The following is a 3,722-nucleotide window of genomic DNA, read 5'->3' on the forward strand; positions in this document are numbered from 1 at the left end:
TGTTTTCAGTATCATGGTGATCTATGATCAATAATTCTCGATGTTACTGTTGTAATTGTTTGGAAGCGCCATGAACCACACCCATGGAAGACCTCAAACTTACTTGATAAATGCTGTGTGCTCCACTGACAGGCTGTTTCCCTCAGTCTCCCCCTCTCGGGCCTCTCTATTCCCTCAGATGCAATAATGTTGAAATCAGGCCAATCAACAACCCTACGATGGCCTCTACCTGTTCAAGTGAAAGGAAGAGTCGCACATCTCTCACTTTAAATGAAAAGCTAGACATGACTGAGCTTAGCGGGGAAAGCATGTCGAAAACCAAGATGGGCTGAAAGCTAGGCCTCTTGCAACAAACAATTAGCCAAGTTGTGAAGGCAAAGGAAAAGTTCTGTTCTTTTTTTTTTTTTTTTAACGTTTATTTCTGAGAGAGTGCATGTGGGGGAGGGGCAGAGAGAGGGAGACACAGAATCCAAAGCAGACTCCAGGCTCCAAGCTGTCAGCACAGAGCCCAACTCAAGGGCTTGAACTCACAGACCGCGTAGATCATGACCTGAGCCTAAGTCGGACACTCAACTGACTGAGCCACCCAGGCACCCCAAGAAAAGTTCTTCAAGGAAACTGAAAGTGCTACTCCAGCAAATACAGGAATGATAAGAAAGCAAACAGCCTTATTGTTGATACAAAGTTTGGTCTAGATGAGAGAGCGAACCAGACACATTCCCTTAAGCCAAAGCCTCATCCAGAGCAAGGCCCTGACTCCTCAATCGCACAAAGGCAGAGAAGTGAGGAAGCCGCAGAAGAAAAACTCACAGACCTGGGTTGCCCGTCTCCCGAACAAAAACCTGCGTGGTGAAGCAGCAAGGTCCAGAAGATCTAGCAAAGAAACCAAAGTTGGCCACGCCAGCTTATCAATGTAGATAAAACAGCCTTATGTTGGAAGAAACCACCACATCAAATTAGTGTCTTCATTTTCTTCCTATGAATACCCAGAAGTGGTAGTTCTATTTTTTTATTTTTTTGAGGAACCTCCATACTGTTTCCCATGATGGCTGTGCCACAGTGTGGTGTTCCCTTTCCTCTGCGTCCTCACCAATGCTTGTTATTTCTTGGGGTTTTTTGTTAATAGCTAGTCTAACAGGTGTGGAGTGATATCCCATTGTGATTTTGATGATTAATGATGTTGAGCACGTTTTCATGTACCTGTTGGCCAATTGTATGTCACCTTTGGAAAAGTGACTGTTCAGGTCCTCTGCCCATGTTTTAATCAGCTTATTTGTTTGCTATTCAGTTGTAGGAGTTCTTTATATATTTTGGGTATTAACTCCTTATCACATCTATGATTTGCAAATATTTTTCTCTCATCCAATAGGTTGGCTTTTTATTTTGCTGATGGTTTCCTTTACTGTGCAGAGGTTTGTACTTTTTTTTTTTAAGTTTATTTATTTTGAGACAGACCGTGATAATGCAAGTGGGAGAAGGGCAGAGAGACAGGGAGACACAGAATCCCAAGCAGTGGGGATTCTGCACCGTCAGTACAGAGCCTGATGGCAGGACTCAAACTCATGAAACCATGAGATCACGACCCGAGGCAAAACCAAGATTTGGACAGTTAACCGACTGAGCCACCCAGGCACCCCAGAAGCTTTTTACTTTGATGTAGTTCCAATTGTTTGTCTTTGCTTTTGTTACCTTTGCTTGTGGTGTGAAATCCAAAAAAAAAGAAAAAAAAGAAAAAAATCACCAAAATCAATGTTCAGGAACTTACCGCTCATTTTCTTCTAGCAGTTTTATGGTTTCAGGTCTTAGGTCCAAGTTTTTAACGTATTTTGAGTTGATTTTTGTGTATTTTATAAGAGTGGTCCAGTTTCATTCTTTTGCATGTAGTTATCCAGTTTCCCCAACACCATTTGTCCAAGAGACTGTCCGTTCCCCATGGTATGGTCTCGGCTCATTTCTTGTGAATTGATTCACCATATACACTCAGGGACTTACTTCTGGGCATGCCGTTCTGTTCCATCAATTTATGCGTCTATTTTGTTAAATTCCAGTGTAGCTAACATACAGTGATATACTAGTCTCAGGTGTAGAATATGGTGACTCAGCAGTTCTGTACCTTACTCGGTGTTCACCACGATAAGTGTGCTCTTGATCCCCTTCGGCTATTTCACCCATCCCCCACCCAGTCGTCTCTGGCAACCATTGGTTCTCTATAGTTAAGAATCTGTTTCTTGATTTGTCTTTCTCTCATTTCCTTTGTTCATTTGTTTCTTAAATACTGCATATAAGTGAGAGCATATGATATTGCCTTTCTCTTTTATTTTGTTTAGCATCATACTCTCTAACCCATTCGTGTTGTTGCAAATGGCAAGATTTCACTTGTTTTATGGCTAAATAATATTCCACTGTGTATATATACCACATATTTATCGATTCATCCATCTACAGATACTTGGGCTGCTTCCATAACTTGGCTGTTGTAAACAATGCTACTATAAGCATGCAGATACATGTATCCCTTTGAATTAATTTTTTGTATTTGGGGGGTAAGTACCCAGTAATGTGATTGCTGGATCATAGAGTACATCTATTTTTAACTTTTTGAGAAATCTCCATACTGTTTTCCACAGTGAATGCACCAGTTTGCATTCCCACCAACTGTGCACAGGGCTTCCTATTTCTCCAGGTGGACATTTGTTATTTATTGTGTTTTTTTATTTTAGCCATTCTGATTGGTGTGAGGTGATCTCTCATAGTGGTTTTGATTTGCATTTCTCTGGTGATGAGTGATGTTGAGCATCTTTTCACGTGTCTGTTGGCCATTGGCATGTATTCTTTGGAAAAATGGATGTTTATGTCTTCTGCCCATTTTTAATTGAATTATTTTTCTTTTGGTGTTGAGTTGTATCAGTTTCTTATATGTTTTGTATACTAACCTGTTATCAGATATGTCATTTACAAATATCTTCTATTCGGTAGGTTGCCTTTCAGTTGTATTGCTTGTTTCCGTTGCAGTGCAGAAGCGTTTATTTGATGTGGTTCCATTAGTTTATATTTGCTTTTATTTCCCATGCCACAGGAGACATAATCTAGAAAAACATTGTTTCATCCAATGTCACACACATTGCTGTGTGTGCTGCCTGTGCTCTCTTCTATGATTTTTATGGTATCACGTTTAGGTTTTTTTTTTTTTATCCATTTTGAATTTATTTTTGTATATGGTGTAAGAAAGTGATTCAGTTTCATTCTTCTGCATGTAGCGAGCTGTCCAGTTTTCCCAACATCATTTACTGAAAATTATCTTTTTTCCATCAGTTATTCTTTCCTGCTTTGTTGGAGATTAATTGACCATATAGTTATGGGATTATTTCTGGATTTTGTATTCATCTGTATTCATCTACATGGCTGTTTTTATGCCAGTACCATACTGTCTTGATTCCTACAGCTTTGTAATAAAACTTGAAGTCAAGAATTGTGATACCTCTAGCTTCGCTTTTCTTTGCCTTTGGATATTCAGAGTCTTTGGTGGTTGCATACAAGTTTTAGGATTATTCTAGCTCTGTGAAAAATGCTGCTGATATTTTGATAGGGATTGTGTTGAATCTGTAGATTGCTTTGGATGGTAGAGTCATCAAAACGATATTTGTTACTCCAACCCATGAGTGTGGGATGTCTTTCCGTTTCTTTGCATCATCTTTAATTTCTCTCATCAGTGTTTTATAGTT

This window comes from Prionailurus viverrinus, chromosome B4 (assembly GCF_022837055.1).
Source record: "Prionailurus viverrinus isolate Anna chromosome B4, UM_Priviv_1.0, whole genome shotgun sequence".
Classification (NCBI taxonomy): Eukaryota; Metazoa; Chordata; class Mammalia; order Carnivora; family Felidae; genus Prionailurus; species Prionailurus viverrinus.